Genomic DNA, 19,101 nt, shown 5'->3' on the forward strand with positions numbered 1-19,101 from the left:
GTATATCAGTAGGTAGATAAATTTTCATGTTTGCAAATAATAATAGCACTTGCTGAACTCTTGTCTTATGCCCAACCCTGAGCTGAGATTATGTAAGTTTTCATCTTGCTGAATTCCCAGAGCTGGGCTGTGAGGTAGACTTTACTGTTAACCTGTATTGATAGATCAGGAAACTGAGAATTGGAGAGCTAGTTCACCTAGTTTGGAAGTGATGGAGCTGGGATTGAAACTGATGGAAACTCCAGGATCCATATCCATAAGCTCCATACTCCACAGCTGAGAGTTCCATACACTTTATAGATGAGGAAACTGAGGCTCAGAGAAGGGAGATGCCTTGGCTGTGGTCACACAGCGGCTACATGACTGAATCAGTTTCCACATGATCTTGTCAGTGCTGTAAGATGAAAGGCATCTCAGAGGGTGGCCCAGAGACAGAGAGAGGGTCTCCATTTTCCAGTTTTATTTCTGGGTGTCCAGGAATGTGTTTTGAGTTGGACTTGAAAAAGAAACTCCCTTGACATCAGAGAGGCAGTACTGGGCTGGGCCAGTGTGTGCCAAGGCTAACTGGGCATGCATTCCTGGACCAACTGCTGGAAAATGTGCAAACGTGGAAATATTTCCCCAGCTGAGTTGTGTAGTGTGCCGCTGTGGAGGCCTGCAAAGCTTGTCAGCCATGACTCACCCCTTCCACAAAGTTGGCCTGGTCATTTCGGGCACACAAGGTTGAATTGGATGTTTATGGCTCCCAAGGGACCCATCAGACGTGCTGCCTGCCTCCCGTCTTCTTTCTGGTTGAGTTTTCAGAAACGTAGGTTAGGACAAAGTCCTGGAAGGAATAACAGGAGAATAAAGGGAGTGTATTGATAGAGTGCCTACTGCATACCAGGCCCTGGTTGAGCAGTTCTATATGTTATAAACTTGCTCTTCGAAGGATGATCCCAGCAGCATCAACATCCCTGCAGAGCCCGTTAGAAATGCAGGATTTCCAGCCCCATTGTAGACCTGCTGAATCAAAATCTTCGTCTTTAACCATATCCACAGAGGGTTCATCTACAAATCAGCCCTGTTAAAAATCTCATTGCATTCCCTCCAATGCAAACATGCTGACCCCCATTTTACAGGGGGAAACTGAGGCTTTGAGCAGCCAAGACTTGCAGAAGGTTCCCCTAGTGAAGGAGAGGCTGCACCGTCACCTGCAATGTGTCTATCTATCCCAGAACCCAGGATCTTTGGGGCGCATTACAAGCAAAATGGCTCAAAGCCCTGCGGTTGCAGGACCATAATAAAGAGGAGGGATGATATTGTGGAAAAAGCTTTTCAGAGTTAGCAGTTTATGTCTCAGCTCTGCCATTATCTTGCTAAGCCATCTCCCTAAGGACTCAGTTTCTTCATCCATGAAATGGGGGCAGGCATCAAACCACATGGCCTCTGCAATCATTTTTAGCTGGGAGATTTTGATTGAGGACCCAGAGGATTGGTGGTGCTCAGGGTCTCTCCCATCTCAACATAAGGTTGAACCACACCCAACCTCCACTTTCCAAGAGCTTCCCAGGGGCCTCTCCCATTCCCCAGTCAAACAGAACTGCCCAACCGCCTCAAACGCCACACAAAATCACAGGCAACAGGGCAGAAAACCCAATTATCTCAGCTGTTACACTGCTTAATTTAATATTTCCAACGAGTTCCTTGAGTCTGTTTCTCAAGAATGCAATGCATATTTGGGCTCTGTCACAAAACATTACATTTTGTCAAGGCAATCCATTTTGCTGCGGTAATTTGTAAGTGTGCAGCGCTCTCCCCCATCACCCCACCCGCCACGTGGTCTGGAGGCTTCTATAGTGTCTTCTGGGAAGAGACAAGAAACTGGGAGTCTCTGCAATGACAGGCAGGTGGGAATGGCAGAGAAACAGGACCTGATATGCATCTGGCTTTCTGAAACTCCACAAAGAAAGAGTTTGGGGAGAACCAATCGAATCTCTTACCACTGGATTACAGAGGTCCTGACCTGGGTAGGTATTTAGCTGGCCCCAGATGATTGTTTAAACTTTTTAAAAAGATTACACAAATCATCATGCATAGTCATTGAAGAAAAAAATTAAAAATTTAGATAATTTTTTAAAAAAAGAAATTGCCTGCAAACTCTCGCCTAGGGATGAAGGTGAGTGTTGTTAAATTATACATATAGTTTTGACAAGTGAGTAAAAGTGATCCCCATTTTAAATATCAAAGAGTATAGAAATTAAGTTTCAAGTTAATTAATTTTTTCATTGATACATATTAGTTTTACATATTTTGGGGATACATGTGATATTTTGATACCTGTATACAATGTGTAGTGATCAAATCAAAGTAATTGGGGTAGCCATCACCTCAAAAATGTATCTTTTCTTTGTGTTGGGAGTACTACACATCTTTTCTTCCAGTTATTTTGAAATATACAATAAATTATTGTTAACTGTAATTTTCCTACTGTACTATCTATACTAGAACTTATTCCTTTTAACTGTATTTTTTGTACTGTTAACCAACTTGGTTTATAAACACACACACACAACCAAATAGGATCTCATTCGACATGCTATTTTAAATTTTATTTTACATTGAAATAACTTCAGACTTACAAAAAGTGGTAAGAACCTTGTAGAGTTACTGTGTGTCCTTCATCCAACTTTCCCCATCTTTTATAACAATGGTTCATGATCACAACCGGGAAACTAGCATCCTGCATATGAATTTATTAGCTGACTTTTCTACTCACCACTTTCCCGTTAGAGCATAGCCCTTAGTTTCAGACTTTAGTGATTAAATCCTGGTTCTTTCTACCCGGGGGATCTTGGCCTAGAGACTTCCGTTTCCCATCTGCAAAATGGGTTGGTAAGCAAATGCTCATCTTGTATCAGGCTTGCTGTGAAAATTAAATGATATAATGCAGAATGCGGGACCCACATGAAGTACTGAGAAGATAATATCTGTCCCTGTATAGTTTTATCCTTGTATTATCACTTCAAATCCCAGAGATCTGGGGAGATGCCTAAGGAGTACTGGGTGCCGAGTGTGGAAAGGGGCTAAGAGGCAGGATCCTTGTTTCCCTACCTAACCGTAACTAAGGCAACTGTTTCATTTTTTTCTAAAAATCTACTCCATGTATTTAAATTTTATAGATAAAATCTGCTTTGAAGAAAAGAGAATTTCAGGGTTTTATAAACAGGTGAATCCCAAGATTTTCAAAAAGGCTTTTCTGATCTCAAATGGCTGCATAGAATTTCATTGCATGGAAGCCCCGTTCTTTACTTGGTCAGTCCCCTTTTGTTGGACATGTAGTTGTTTCTAATTTTTATTAATGCAAAAAACTCTAAAATGAACATAATTTTGCATATATTTTTGGGTACTTGTCCAAATATTCTTCAGATACATTTCTTAATTTTCATTTTTTTTAGAGAAGGGATCTCACTCTATTTGCCCAGGCTGGAGTTCCATGGCACAATTGCAGCCTACTGCAGCCTCAAATTCCTGTGCTCAAGTGATCCTCCAGCCTCAGCCACCTGAGTAGCTGCGAGTACAGACATGAGCTATCATGGTGGACTTTTTAAAGATAAATTTTTATCAATAGAATTTTAAATCAGGGAGACCTGATTAAGAAGGAAACAGGTGCTTCTCTCCCATGAGTCACAGCACTGGGGACTCCTCTTGCAGAACCATGGAGAGGTGTCACAGAGGAAATCTATTTACAAGCTTTCCGCTTAACCAGCTGATTGTTCTGAATGCTCCCATAGTTAGGTGTGATAGGAATTTTCCTTCCCATTTTTTTGACGAGAAGACTGAGGTTCCAGGAGGTTGCAGCCATTTCTCTTGGGCCATATGGCTAATAAGGAGCTTGAGCAGGGATTCAACCTGTTTGCAACCCAAGTTCTTTCCAAGAGGTCTCAGACTACCTCCTCCATCTCCCCCTCTCCCCCACAACACACAAATACAGAGATTCAATTCAGGAGCCAGTTTCTAGGTGGGCTTTGAGCAATCATACACAGTAATCTCTTGGTGCTTTAGTTTTCTCAAATGGGAAATGGAAATGAGAGATGATATAGTCTAGGAATATTTGAATTTACATGAAATCCAAGCTTTTCTTTACTACAGGACGTCTCATAACTTTTATTATAATAACATATATTATGGATCTCTAAGAAGGGGATTTGCTGGGCTCCTAGACATTGATTACCAAGAAATCCTTTTATCAAAAGCATCTCATGGGGCTATTATTTCATAGGATTCATTTAAAGGACACTTCATCTAACTAGCTAGGTTATCTGTACCTACACTTAACTATGGCCAACATTTACTGAACTCAGTGTGTGCCAGGCATCTTGCTGAGCATGTTATAAATGTAGTGTATGGTTTAGTCCTCATGATCATCTTTGAAAGCGTGAGTGATTGTGTGGTCGAAAAACTGTAAGAGTGAAGGAATGAGGGGTGGGTACCAATCGGGGCCCCAGCAGGGAACAGATGGCACATTCAAAGAGGCTGTGATGATAGAAAAGAACTGAAAATAACCACAGAGGACCACACATCACCCTAGGGCTTCTAGAGTAAGGACCTGTCACCATCCCTAAGCCTGAGGGGGCAAGGCCAGGGGGCTATTGCAGGGGATCAGAGATAGTAGCTATTGAAGAGGGCTGCTTGGCAATGGATGTGACCTCTGGTAGAGGGACCCAACCAGCCTGCAGTCCAGCAGAGAGGAAGGCAGGGAATCAATACTCTCATCTCTTTTTCCCCTCCTTTCCTCCTCTTGCCTGCACCTCCCATTGGCAGGACCTACCCAGAAGCTGGAGGGCTCCAGATCCCCTTGGTGTAGCTCACCCTTCCCAGGCACAGAGCAGGGAGAAGAGGGATGGAGAGTGAGTGTGGAGGGGCAAATGGGAGACATCTCATGCTAAGGAGTGAGTGAGGGCAAGACTTGAGTGACTGAATGAGAGCATGAGGGAGTAGGGAAGGAAAGCAGCTGTCTCCCCGTGATCTGAGCCCCTCCCCAAAAGCCACCTTCCCCTCCCTGCTCCAAACACCACCCAGGACCCAGACTTGGGGTCAAACCCTCCTTCGCTCCCCTCATTATCCCATCAGATTGGGGCTGTCATTAGCCCCCAGCACTGAACAAAGGGCCCTAGCCCAGGCGGCGGTATCCACGGGGCTAATTAATTGGATTAATGGTAGCGCAGCCCACACTGGGTCTGCCTCGGATAATTTCAATGAACGCTGAACACCAATCCCCAAAGTCATTGGAATATGGATGAGGCAAATTGAGTTAAAATTGAGGAGATTGCTGCATTCATTAGCCCGCCCACCCTCTGAAGTCGCTGGTTAATATGCAAACTATTAATATGCAAATCAGTGCAAATGGAAAAAAAAAAAAAGAAGTGTGAGGTTCCCCCCCCACCAACTCCTTGTTTTTTTGGAAACTCAGCTACACTTGGGCAGCTGCTTCCTGTGAAAGGGAGAGGCAAGTTTGTGTGCAGGTCTCTGAGGCAGAAGGGACTGGGAGCTTTCATGTCAGAAATTAATTAAAAGCAGCAGCAGCGACACAGCACACCTTTATCGCCCACAAACACATGTTAGAGCGAGCAGGACAAGCTGGGAAAACCGGATTCCAGGGGAGAAAGCTCGCTTGTTCACCTGGGAGCAGGGCCCTGGCAGCCATAGGGAGGTCTGTTTGGGCTTTTAAAAATTTTTATTTGTGTGTTTGTGATATATACACACACGTGTATGTGTGTGTGTGTGTGTATAACTGCAGAAGTAATACATGTTCATTATAGAAAAATTAGCAAATAGGTTGAGTGGAAGCTTAGTTGTCTAGGATTAGAACCAAATCAGAAGGAAAAGTTAAGTCACTTTATCTCATAAGTCACTTTATCTCGTAAGTCACTTAAAGCAAGGAATCTTTTTTAAGTGACACATTCATACATTGAATATTTTATTCATTTAAAATTTGACTCTTTAATCAATCAGTGATACAGTCACATGGTTCAGAATTCTAAAGGGAAAAAAGCAGAAGGAAGGAAGGAAGGGAGGGAGGAAAGGAGGAAGGAAAGAAAGAGAGAAAGAAGGAAGGGAAGGAGGGAAAGTGGGAGAGGACATAGGGTGGGAAGAAGAAAGAAGAGAAGGAAATAAAGAAGGAAAAAAGAGAGAGGAAGGGGAGAAGGAAAGAAGGGAAGGTGGGCAGGAGGGAGGGAAACAGAGTCTCCAGTTTGTCTTCACCCCTCCTAGAGGCAACAATGCTACAGGTTTTTAAGAAGTCTTCCTGAAATATACTACACACATACAAGCGATTATATTTATGCATTTCTCTCTTTTGCAGAGATTACTGGGCATGCAATCATGCATCTTGCCTCATTTGCTTAACAATCCGTCTCAGGGATTATTTCCAACCTGTCCATGAAGACCGTCCTCGTTCTACTTCATGCTCATGTTATGCCACACATAGAGGGGCCATTCTTCCCTTCACCAGCATATGGTTGATGGATATTTAGGTCGCTTCCTATTTATGTGGCCATTTCAGCCAATTCAGCAATAAGAACCCTTGTCCATATGATATTTTTGTTGTGTGGGAGATTGTCTGCAGGATAGATTCCTGGAGGTGGAATTGTGGGTCACATGGCAGACACATGAGAAGTTATGTTTGTTAGCTGTTGCCAATTGCAGGAAATTTTTGCCAAATTGCAGGAAAGTTGCACCAGCTCCTGCTCTCACCAAGTATCTTAAAATAAAAGTTAAAAATAAATAAATGAAATAAAATAAAGGAGAGCCCGCGCACAGCCTCAATAACATAGCCGGTTCTTGAACTTTTGAATTTTCTTGAACTTTTGAATCTTCTTGAACTTTTGAATCTTTGCCAATCCCATCCGTGAAAAAAAAATGGTGTCTCTAGAAAGGTTTATTTTGCATTTCTTTTCTCAAAAGTGAAGCTGAGCATTTTATTTTCTTATGTTTCAGAATGATTTGTATTTTCTTTGTGTTAACTATCTATTAGTCCCTTTAACTATCTTTCTACTAACTAAGTTTTTCTTTCTCATTGATTGGTAAATAGAGCTCTTTACAGACTAAGAAATTAGCCTTCAGTCTGTGATGGGAAGTGCTCTTGCTTTTCCCCAGTTTTCAGTTTGTCTTTGAACTTTGGTGATGGGTAAAACAAAGTAATATTCTATTTCTACTTAAAGCATAGAGTGTACATTTATTCACCAAACTTTTGATGTTAGGCAGAGGCTCTATGCTGGAACTTAGCTTCTCTGCCTGGAGGTCTCTTCTAGCTTATCTTCCTTAAGGAAACCCAGAGTCACAATGCCTCACTTCTCATTGTCAATGCCTGGATTTGATTTCTTTTCAATGGAGCAAGAATAGAAAACATTTAAACAGCCACCTGAATGCTGGATTTTTCTCCATCTTTTAGGATCCTCCTCATCTATCTCTCATAGTTTTCTTGCTTTACTTTTATATATATATAGTTTTTAAAAGCAACTCACCTTTTAAAAAAAACTATAGAACCATACAACTCACATTTAAAAAACTATACAACTCGCCTTTAGAAAAACTATACAACTCACCTTTAAAAAACTTTTCAAGAAGTGAACTTAATTTTCCTGGAAATGACAGCTTTTCCTTGCACACTCATAGTCATCGGTTTCTCTAAGGTTTAACTAAATGATCTTATTATGCTGGCGAGTATAACTGGAATAAGCAGTTTTGGGAACAAACAGAAGTGACGTCTGGTAAATGGGTACCTGAACTAGCAAAAGGAGATGCGTCCAGGTGAGGTAAAGAGTGGCCACTGGTGGCTGGGCGTGGTGGCTCACGCCTGTAATCCCAGCACTTTGGGAGGATGAAGCGGGTGGATCACTTGAGGTCAGGAGTTCAAGACCAGCCTGGCTAACATGGTGAAACCCCATCTCTACTAAAAATACAAAAAAAAATTCAGCTGGGCATGGTGGTGCATGCCTGTAATCCCAGCTACTCAGGAGGCTGAGGCACGAGAATCACTTGAACCTGGAGGGCAGAGGTTGCAGTGAGCTGAGATTGTGCCACTACACTCCAGCCTGGGCAACAGAGTGAGACTCTTCTCGGAGTGGCTATTGGCCAAGAGTGCTTTTGGAGCCATGGGCAACTGCACCATGATGGAAGGAATGAGGAACATTGGTTCATCCAGCCAGCTTGGTAAGTGGATCGGTTCCAAGAATCCTTAGATCAATGGCAACAAATCCTAATCAATTGGAGGGAGAGCAGGAGGTCATTGGCTGAAAGTCTCAAAGTAGCAACTCTTTGGGGCAGCTTACTTATTAAGCTCTTATTATCTGCCAAGCACCACATTAAGCACATCACAAGCTTTCTCTTATTTCTTTATTCCCATTTAATAGACAAGGAAACTGAAGTCCAGAGAGGGGAGGTGATTTGCCCTAGGTCATGTTAAAATGAGTACTGTTATTTCACTTGTTTAAACTGATGAAAGAAAAATAGAATCACACTGGATTCCTGTTTTGAAACTGGTTTTTTTTCCTTCTCAAATAAGATCTTGCAATCAGTTTTCTTTGAAGAAATAAAATTAAATATTGGGTGGAAATACTTGAATATTTATTGTGTGGGTAGGGTGTAAAAATAGCAATTAGTGAATCCCTTTTATTCAAAACCCAGTTTAAGCAAAAGACCAGAAAGGTGGGTGGCTTTTCACACCATCACGTGTCCTCCTGGGCATCATTCCCTCCTTCTCTCCCACAGAGTAACCACCATCCTGAATTCATTATTTATCAGCTGTTGCTGTTCTTTGTAATTTTATTGTTTGTAAACCTCAACAACATATTGTTTACTTTTGTCTATTTTTTTAATATTTTAATTTTCTTTTTCTATTGAGACATAATAGGTGTACATATTTCCATGGCACTTGTGATAATTTAACATATTCATATAATTTGTAAAGATCAAATCCATGTAATTTGGATATCCATCACCTTAAATATTTGTCTTTTCTTTATATTAGAAACATTCGAATTATTCCCTTTTAGCTATTTTGAAATATACGATAGATTGTTGTAAACTATAGTCACCCTACTGATCTATCAAACACTAGGTCTTATTTCTTCTATCAAATTGTATATTTGTACCCATTAATCAACCTCTCTTCCTGGTACTTTTGTCTATTTTTGAGCTATCAGTAAACAGAATTGGCCTGGCATACTTCAGGAAGACTTGCCTTTTCCTGTTAATAGGATGCCATGGGCATGCTTCCATGTCAACAGCTGTGCCTCCCACTCTTGGTGTTAATGACGGTGCCCTATGCATTATGTGGGTGAACTCACACTTACTCAGCCAAGGACAATGGTCTGAATGGTCATTCTTCCATCACACCTTGCTTTGCAATGGAGTTTGTTAGGGCCATCCTTCCTGTGCAGGCCCAGAGTGGGGATATAAGCATGGCTGCTTTGCTAACAAGTGAAAGATTCTTGGACTCTGTCCACCACGATGATCTGCGGTTGAGAGACCCCCCAAGAAAGAAGGACCTCCAAGCAGGGTTTCAAAAATGACAGATACCAAGTCTCAACTCAATCCTCTCTGCTCTAAGGCCTTCTGGGGTTCCTCTTTGCCTCCACTGGACATCCAAAGTCCAGGAAGTACAGGATATATGTTTTGTCCCCTGCTGGAGTCTAGCTCCAGGCTGGGAATAGAGCAATGCTTAATAATATTGGCTGAAGGAAGGAAGGAAGGTAAGAAGGAAGTTAGTCTTCCCTGGTTCTGTTCTGAAGTCACAAGTCAGCCCTCTTTCCCTCTCATTCCCCATACATACATTTTCCATCCTTCTCTTATACTAAATTGTGTCCATCTTGCAACATTTAGAATTAGCCTCTGCCTATCGGTGCTTTGCACTCAGTGTTGACATGACTTAATTTCCAATTAAGCTGCTGAGTCTCTGAACGTTAAAGACAAGGCAGCACCAATGACCGGCCCCAGCAGAAGTGCACACCTGCAGAAAGGCTTTGCTGGTGAGGATTTCAAGAGTTTCCCATAGAGTCAGCCCACAAATATTGATCAAGCATCTGCCAGACAATAGGCCTAGCTCTAACTCAGTCCACAAACAGCCATAGAGGAGCAGAAAAGAAAGAATTATCTCACTATTATCACTACAAATAACATGTAGGAATCACTCACTGTATACTGTTCCTGCTTCCAAGTGCTGCACATGTTTTAACTCATTGAATCCCAAAAGCACAGGATGATGTAGGTACTGCTGTTATCTGCATTTTGCAGAGAGTAAACTACCTTTTGCTGAGAGGCACAGAGAGCTTAAAGAACTTGCTCAAAAAGTCACACAGCTTATAGGAGAAAGATGAGCTAGTATTTATTAAGGTCCTATTATGGGCTAAGCAATTTAACTCCATCTCTGTATTAAGCCCTCCTGTGAGCCTGTGAGCTTGCTAATGTTGTTTCCCTATTGTAGGCAAGAAGCTGAGAATCAGAGCGATACAGTGACACTCCAGAATCACACAGCCTGTTAGTCGCAGAGTGGGGTCTGTCACTTACGAAGACAACAGGTATTTCCCAGATGGCAAGGTGATGGAACGTGACTAGGACAAAGATGCTGTTCTTGAAGAAGACACAGTCTAAAGGCCGGGGTGGGTAAAGCAGCACACCGAATGGGTGGGACACTGGGGATTCAATGTGATTATGATGGGTGCAGAAGCAGCTGTAGGGAGCTTCAGAGGGAGATGAGCAAAAAAACATGGGGCAAGTCAGAGCCTAACCCCAGGGGAAAATGGACAACCTCATGGGGTGAGAATTTAGGGAAGCACAAAGGATGCGATGCTCATAAGAGCTGCATTTCTTGAGCACCTACTATGGGATGGGCCCTGTGCTAGACCTTATGAGTGTTTGCACCTAATCTTCATACGACCCTCCAAGGTAGGAGCTATTTTTGTGTCCACAATAATAAGGTAGCAGTTTATTAACCCATGCACTCATTCCATGAGGTAGGTACTGTTATTGTTCCCATTTCACAGATGAGGAAATGGAGGCCCCTGGGAGGCTGGCGAATACTCAGGTCACCTAGGTAGTAAGTGGTAAAGCTGGTCTGTCAACTCAGATGGGCTGATTCTGGAGTCCCCCCACTTACCCACCTGGCTGCAGCTCAGATGGGTCCAGCCAAGTCTCCCCAAGACAGCAAGCAGCCCCTGAGACGCACTGAGCACACCCCTGTCCTCAATACGGCTCCAAGCTCCACAGCAGACGAGTTTGCCCAGGCAGGTTCTCAGACTCCCCCAAGGCCTGGGGATGGGGACCTGAGCTGGGTCAACTGAAGCCGTGGGTGGCCTGGACCTGCTCTTAAATGGAGAACCCCATGGCGTTGTTTGTGCTGGGTGACATCACGGCTCCAGTTTGGTCTCGACCTCTCCAAATTAAAGAGAAGGTAATTGACTTTGCATTAGGAGGGGCCTCTTTTTAATTTCCATCTGTTCTGGATTGATGTGGCCACTGTTGAGTTAGCTCATTCTGGGAAGTTCCTCCAAAGAGGCCTTTCCATCCTCTTTCCATCCAAAGAGGCCTTGTCATCGTCAGGCTGATGGGGCTGATTCATGGGCAGCTGCTTCCGGAGCTCAGAATGGGCTCCAAGGCCCCACAGCAGATAGAAAGGACCTCATTGAGCAGCCTTGGAAGCTGCCAAGAAGAACTCAGGCCCGTGTCACTCCCAGGCTGGGTGTCAGTGCAGGGTCAGGCAGGAAGATGCAGACTCACATACCTTGAGCACTTACTGCATGCCGGGCTATGCATTGTAAGTCCCCTTGCCTCTGCATCTTCTCAAAAGCCCACAAGGGAGACCTTTATTCCTTCTTCCATTTGGCGGGCCTTTTATCAGACATTTAGCAAATGGTTAAGCCATGTCCTGCTCCATGCTAAGCCTGAAAGGGTGCTTTGAGGAGCAAAAACACTCAAGTTTCTGCCCTAAAGGGGCCCACAGTCCAGTGTGGAGACGCTGATTGTCAAGTGCAACACATGCAAATCACAAGCAAACACATGCAAATCACATGCAAACACATGCAAAATAGCGACTATAAAAAGTGGGTGGATGAGGGCTGCTTCTTCTCCCTAGGTCTATAATTATGGTTAAGAACCCCCTTTTACTAAAGACATTGAGGTTCCTAAACATAAGCAACAAGCCTGAAGGATAATGTCCACACTCCCTGGGGCAGGTTATAGGACCTCTACCTGGGGCCTTCCAGCCTCAACCCTAACACTCTACACCTTCACTACAGGGAGCTACAGGCAGATATATTTGTAGCATATTTGCCTTTCTCCTCTCCTTCACCAAATTGCAAGTACCTTCTTAAATAAGGAGTGTTTTTTTACACCCATTGTCCCCTTCTCATGGCAGACTGCTAGTCCTAGTACAGTACTTGACATTTAATAGGTAGTCAGTGAATCTTTGGAGGATGAATGGATGAAAAGTTAGGTGGATAGGTAGGTGGATGCATGGGATTTGGAATGGGCAGATGGAGGAATAGATGCATAGAGCGATGGTTGGACAGACAAATGGTTAGATGGTTGGATGAACAGATGGATGAATGAGTGGTTGGCTTGATTAATTCATGGATGATTAGACTGATGGATGGATAGGTGGTTACTTGGATAGATGGATTGATGGATGAATGAATGGACATTAAGTCTTTACATATTTATTTTTATTCTTTGCTATTCTAGCATTACAAATCAATGCATTTTTCTTTAATAGTTCTAAGAAAGACAATAATGAGGTGAAACTAATATTTTTGGCCTCCTTTCACCCATATGTCCTTCTCCCCACTCATTTCTTGGGAATGCACAATATCCTTTTAAATGCTCTGATAAGCCCTGCGATAAATAAAGATTTAACTTTATGTAACTGAGAGTTTACCAATTTACTCAATGACAGCTTTTATTTTCCCTAAGACCATTTGACACACCTGGATCTACTCTTCTATGTACAACCTTGTAAATGTAAGTATAAAACATCTTCAGAATTTTTTTTTTAACTTGGCAATCCCTTACTTCAAGTGTTTCTATGATAGGAAAGCCACTTTGTGTACGTGTGTCTCTGTATGTGTGTGTGTGTTTGTGTCTATGTATGCATGTGTATGTGTGTATGTGTGCATGTGTATGCCTATATGTGACTCTGTGTGTGTGTGTGTGTGTGTGTGTGTTTGTGTCTATGTATGCATGTGTATGTGTGTATGTGTGCATGTGTATGCCTATATGTGACTCTGTGTGTGTGTGTGTGTATTCTGATGGCATGGTTTTATAAACACTATACCAGGAGAAAGGAGGTGTTTCATGCCCACTTTGCTGGTGATGAAACTTGCTGTGTGACCTTGGTGGTTCAATCCTCTCTGGTCTCCATAAGTCATCTATAAAAGTAGGAACATCATGGGCGTGGTCTCTAAATTCTCTTCCAGCTCCAGCCTGGCTCTGCTGCATGATACTGCCTGCCTCCCAGGGGATGCGTCCACGTATGGAGGACCTGCCACATCCCTTCCTGGGCTGCCCTCTTTCCAAAGATGCCTGCCCTTCTCCTCTGTCTAAGGAACAGACTTGTCACAAAGGGGTAAATTACCCATGCCTGCTCCAAATGTCTGGACACCTTGATGCTATGACTCAATTTTCTTTGCCGGCCCTGCAGGCCTTCGCAGAGCAGGCACGTTCATCTTCCCAGCATGGCCCAGCCCTGCCAGGCATTCAGCTCCCAGCACCAGCTGCTCTGTCCCAGCTGCATGCCCCCACCTGCCCCTCCACGGAGCAAACTAACCCATCACTGCGTTTTGACTGCAGCCACTTGCACCCGCTGCTCTGGTTCCTCCTGTCTCTTGGGAATCAGCAGTGACTGAGCTGACAAAATCATTCTACCCCAAGTGTTCCCATAAGCTCAGAGCAACAGCACTAGGATCATCATCATTACAGTCCCAGTGAGGACTGCCGGGGGCCCAGCCCAGTCTCCCTGGGCCCAGGGGACTTGGGGAAGGTGTCTGTCTGACTGGAGATGGACAGCAGGGCACCTGGACAGACAGAACAGAGGCTCAGCTCTCAGGCTCCTGAATGAGAGCTCCTGAGAGGCTGGTGATGGTCACTACCAACCCCAATCTCCACCATCAAAGTGGAATCTGTCTGCAACTCCCGTTCCTTGAACAGAGCCGGCCAATGAACATGGTAAAGGGAACCAAAAGACACCTAAAATCCATCTTCCTAGGACTTCCCAAGAATCCCAGCTTGCCAGGAACCTGGTCCATGGATGAGGAGAGCAGCAGGAACCATGTCCAACACTGGCATATAATAGGTGCTCAGTAAATACCATCCAATAGGCCTTTGCTTGCCACTGCACCATTATTTTATGTTTCACTAAGAAAAAAAATCTGCCAATTAAAACATGGCATGTCATGCATTGTATGATGAAACTTGATTTCAGAGATATTAAAAGCTAAACAAGCACACTTGAATCAACTACATAGGGTACCTGTTAAGTGAGAGGATGAACAACAAACGGTGGGAGGTTTAGGTTTACAGCTTTGTATTTACAGATCGTGCTGTTGCTGACTTGCTTTGTAACCTTGAGGAAATCACTTTCCATCCCCAGACCTCAGCTTTCTCACTAGTCACGTGGGATTCACCATCCTCTCCAGCAACCCCAGAAAGCTACTGTAGTAATCAGATAGGATCCGGGCAGCAGCAAATCTTCAAAAGCTGCAAAGCCATTGAAATAGGCACCCAAAATGGTCAGTCAACCAGTGAAATCCTCATCCAGGGCATTTCCTGTCAGTGTATTTGCTGTGTGACTTCGGATAAGTTGCTTTGCCTCTCTGGGCTTCCATTTTCCCCAGTATCACCTATAGAGGCAAAGGAATATCTATATACACACCATATAGGTGTATATATATGATATATATGATATAGGTGTATATATATGATATATATGATATAGGTGTGTATATATGATATATATGATATAGGTATATATATGATATATATGGTGATATATAGGTATCGATATCTATATATACACCATATATATGATGTATATATAGATCTATATATACACCATATATATGATGTATATATAGATCTATATATACACCATATATATGATGTATATATAGATCTATATATACATCATATATATATGTACACACCATATATATACATATATATACACACCATATATATATACACACACACACCGTATATATACATACATACATACATACATACATATATATATATATATCTTGCAGGGCTGTTGGGAATATTAGAGGAGGTGATGTTTGTAAGGTGCTTAACACCATGCCTGACACATGGTAAACCAGGCCTATGGACACCAGCTGCTGTTGGTGTTGGTACACATATTCACATTATCTGAGTGGTGGGAAACATGCTTCCAGCGGCCTCGCTCCCCATTTTCTTTAAATCACCATTTGCATCCCCAGTGTCTTGTAGACAGTAATTTGCTCATTGAACACTCTGATGAATGAAAGGATGAATGAATGAATGAATGAATGAATGAATGAATGCATAATCTTGGGTGTGCAGGTAAGGCTGAATTCTACAGGCATAAACTTTTAAAATCACTCACAGGCAAAACAAGAAACAAATCACCTTGGAGATTATGCAGCCTCACCCCCATTTCATTAGAGAAGGACACTGAGGCTCCAAGATGTTCAGGAAGTTGTCCATAGCCACACAGCCCACAAGTAGACTCCAGATCAAGCCCCCAACCACCACCCCCAGTATTTCTCCTTCAGCCTCAGACCCTGGGCCAATGTCCAGTACCTCTCCGACTCTAGTGACCAAGGACACAGTCTTCCCAGGTTAAGCATTGTTCCATTCTCCCTGACACAAATGCTTCCCAAGGAAGCCCTGGGTGGAGAAACAGCCACTGCCTCCGGGGCCTCAGACCTGGCCCCATTATTATTCCTCTTGGTGTAATAAATACATTTTAAGAGAAACAGATGCCGGAACAGTTGGACAGGAAGGGCCCAGGCCTGTGAAGAGGAATCTGGTTTGTGAAAATCTGTCTATTTGCCAGACGGTGAGCAATATGCTGCTGCCAGCCAGGTCCGGGTCCGGCTGCCAGGTAGGCTAATCGAGCCTTCCCGCCGTGCCTGTGGGTCCTTCCAGACCACCATCGTCAGGCGCTCAAATGGGCATCCAGCTGTCGTGCCTGCTACAAAGGACCCCAGGATGCCGATCATGTCCCCTTAATCACTTCGGCCACTTTTGTGGGAGGGGCACCTCCAACTCAAAACCCAAAGCAACTTACGCAAGTGTGGCAGGGATAGGGAGGCATCTTCCGATTCAGACACGCCACCATCCATGAGTGGCTTTTCTCTTCTATCAATGTCTCAGGATGCTTGTTACCTGCAAATAGCTGCCTCGATACCTGACCCTTTGAAAGCGTGATAGGAAAGGGTCCCCTTACCGCCTTTTCTGTCTGGCAAGTTTCTTCACTCTCCCTGCATCGCTGCCCTGTTGGAAAAAAAGAAATGTGGACTAATTTACAAAAGGCATCTTGGCTGCTATAGGTGCAGGCTCCAGCTTCCACGAGGTACAGATACCCAGATCAGACTTTTGTCCTGGAATCGACACCCCATCACACACATTCTCCGTTGGCTTGAGCTCATAAATCCCAGTGATTTTTGGCAGGCCCATGGGCAGGGGCAGGAAAACAGAACACTCAGTGTATGGCCTGACTTCGTGTCCTCATAGCCATCCAGCAAAGAGAAGAGATTACCTCCACTTTGCAGATGAGAAAGAAGAGGTTCTAGGAAGAACGCAACCTGCCCAAGGTCATGCATCCCAGAAGGGAGCATTGGGGTGGGGACGGGGACACACAGGGCTGTCTGATTGTGATTTCTCGCCTCTTTTTGCTGACTCAGTTGCCTTTCTAGGAACAGACTAATAACTCTCCTCCATCCTCCCAAAACACCAGATGGAGATGAAGATATTCCACTATTTTCTTCACATGCTCTGTGGTCCTAAGCAAAGTGAGGCATTCATTTGCTTCTGGGAGAACTAATACCAAGAACCTCTTTTTCTTTCTCCTCTCTTCTCGGAGCTGCCCCACAGAGGAGGATTAAATGTATACTAAGCTTTCCCCTCAATAAATTTGGCTTTCAGTATTCTTTCCCATCGTCCCCCAAAAGCTAAAGAAAAGCCCTGGTAATTCAATAATTCTGCATCTGAATTATATTTCTCCAAGGATTCCTTGTTCTTAGAAGTGGTAGGAAAATAATTCGTGTGATTGTGTAACCTGATTTTTTTTTTTTTTTTTTTTTTTTTGGTGGTGGTGGTGTCGGTAGGGAGATGAGAGGAGCTAGTCTTTTCTAAAACTGTGATAATAATAATGGTCTCACTGCCTACCATGTGTTGAGGGCTTAATGGTATTCCAGGCTCTGCACTGAGCATTGTGCAAGCATCATCTTATTTAACCCTTTCAGCCCTGCTAGGAGATGGCTGCTGGCATTGTCATGTCATAGTGACAAGAAAGCAAAGCATATTTTTGTCACTTGCCAAAAACCACACAATTAGAGAGTGGCAGAGCTGGAATTCAGTTTCTTAAGTGTTGGGTCCTCTGCAGCTTCACTGAACTTCCATCCCACCTTCTTTGGCCTGGAGAGGAAGCAAAGTTAAGCAGGATATCTCTTTTACTTTCCTTGTTTCCTTCCTTCCTTTCTTTCTTTCCTTTTTTTTTTCTTTTTTTTTTCTTTTGATGGAGTCTCTCTCTGTCGCCCAAGCTAGAGTGCAGTGGCACAATCTCGGCTCACTGCAAACTCCGCCTCCCAGGTTCAAGCAATTCTCCAGCCTCAGCCTCCCTAGTAGCTGGGATTACAGGTGCTCACCACCATGCCTGGCTAATTTCTGTATTTTTTTTTTTAGTGGAGACGGGGTTTCGCCATGTTGGTCAGGCTGATCACGAACTCCTGGCCTCAGGTGATCCACTCACATCAGCCTCCCAAAATGCTGGGATTACAGGCGTGAGCCACCGCGCCCGGCCTAAGCAGGATATTTCTAGACTCTCTTGCAGCTAGGCTTCTGGAGGCAGATTTGTTCCTGCCAATGAGAGGTACTGATGTGAGATTTAGGAAGCTAATGTGAGTCCATCCTCTGGCAGTTTGTGGCTATTGCTATTGGCAAATAGTGTGGTGGTAGTAACTGGAGGTTTTCCTGCAACAGGGACCTCACTTCATTCTCCCACATCCTAGACATCAAGAGGCAGTGGTGTTAGAAATACAACAGCGCCTTGCATCTGGCATAAGTCTGGCAGTAGCTGTCCAAGTGCCTCTGCTCTGTGTATTCTGGGAGTTATTCTAGGAGACTTAACCTAGAACTTGCTCCTTCTCCGCTTCCAGTGGTCTTACATGCCCTGGATTCCCTGTATTAAATCCCTTCCTGCTCAAGATACCTAGGCTGGATTCTGTTTCCTGCATGGAGCCTGGACTGATACATTGGGTGGCATCAGGGAAACCCATTCTAGTTTCTGAGCCTTACTTTCTGTACCACTTGCAGAGTCATAGAAAGGCTGTAATGAGGGAGTGGAAGCAAAAGAGCTTCCCAAAGATAAGTCTTTCTGCAGATATCATGGCCCGATCAGAAGGTACTCTTCCAAATAGAAGACATGGGATGTAGTTTCCCCAGTAAATGGCCCATACTCACCCATTACTTTGAAAGCCATTATAGAGCCTGCTACCTAAACAGCTCGCCAAGGACTTGGAGAGCACCTGGAATATGGAACAAGGGGCAGGACAGGCTTTTAGCTCATGTCTGTTTCTGCTCCTCTTCACTCTTGATTCTACCACCTGTGCCAGCTCACATGGGGGCCTTGCTATGACAGCACAGTGAGGAGCTCCTGACATGAGCTACATAACCCTTGCCCTTCTATCTTACAGGGGACTTGGCAGGATGCCCCAGGAACAGACTCCACCTCGCCACTCTTGAGATGTTGCAGCTTCAGGAAGTCTGCAGTGCTGATCAGGGACCTGCAGGATCTTGTTCACCTAACAGAGAAATAGGTCTGAAGCAGACTACTGTGAGAATGAAGTCAGCTATCTGCCAGGATGC

General features: G+C 43.9%; 1 long non-coding RNA gene across 1 annotated transcript; it reads right to left on the minus strand.

Annotated features, from left to right (window-relative positions):
* Positions 1 to 645: 645 nt before the first annotated feature.
* Positions 646 to 18,810, minus strand: LOC129529429 (uncharacterized). The gene is made up of 3 exons (XR_008674926.2): positions 18,697 to 18,810; positions 16,463 to 16,509; positions 646 to 826 (listed from the first exon to the last, which is right to left on the minus strand). It is a non-coding gene; the product is annotated as an uncharacterized lncRNA (long non-coding RNA).
* Between the last annotated feature and the right edge of the window lie 291 nt (positions 18,811 to 19,101).

The sequence above is a fragment of the Gorilla gorilla genome, chromosome 23 (genome assembly GCF_029281585.2).
Source record: "Gorilla gorilla gorilla isolate KB3781 chromosome 23, NHGRI_mGorGor1-v2.1_pri, whole genome shotgun sequence".
Classification (NCBI taxonomy): domain Eukaryota; kingdom Metazoa; phylum Chordata; class Mammalia; order Primates; family Hominidae; genus Gorilla; species Gorilla gorilla.